The sequence below is a fragment of the Penaeus monodon genome, chromosome 24, assembly GCF_015228065.2.
Source record: "Penaeus monodon isolate SGIC_2016 chromosome 24, NSTDA_Pmon_1, whole genome shotgun sequence".
In the NCBI taxonomy this organism is placed as follows: Eukaryota; Metazoa; Arthropoda; class Malacostraca; order Decapoda; family Penaeidae; genus Penaeus; species Penaeus monodon.
Genome location: NC_051409.1, coordinates 43,136,737 through 43,137,114, shown reverse-complemented (window position 1 = coordinate 43,137,114; position 378 = coordinate 43,136,737).

The window sequence follows — 378 nt, the reverse complement described above, 5'->3', positions numbered from 1 at the left end:
AAATATTTATGAAAATTAGGTTGAACAAACAAAATGAGAAACGACTATTGAAAGAGCCCCCGTCATCAGTTAGCATACTAGGTAAGTTAAACGAGTCGAATGAGTGTGTAAAATTGATCAAACCATCGAACTAATTAATCCCAAACTATGTCTGGGATTTTTACCATATCCGAAGGAATCACCTCAACTTTTTAAAAAAAAAAAACTACTTTAGACTTTAAAAAAAAAAAGGATAGTGTACGCGCAAATTGTGAAAATTTGATGGGGGGTTCAGGAAAAAACCCGTGAACCCACGAACAAAAGAGAATGAGAACAAAAGCAAAGAACGAATGAAAAATTTGGGGGGTTTAAATAATGATGAAAATAAATGATTAATGT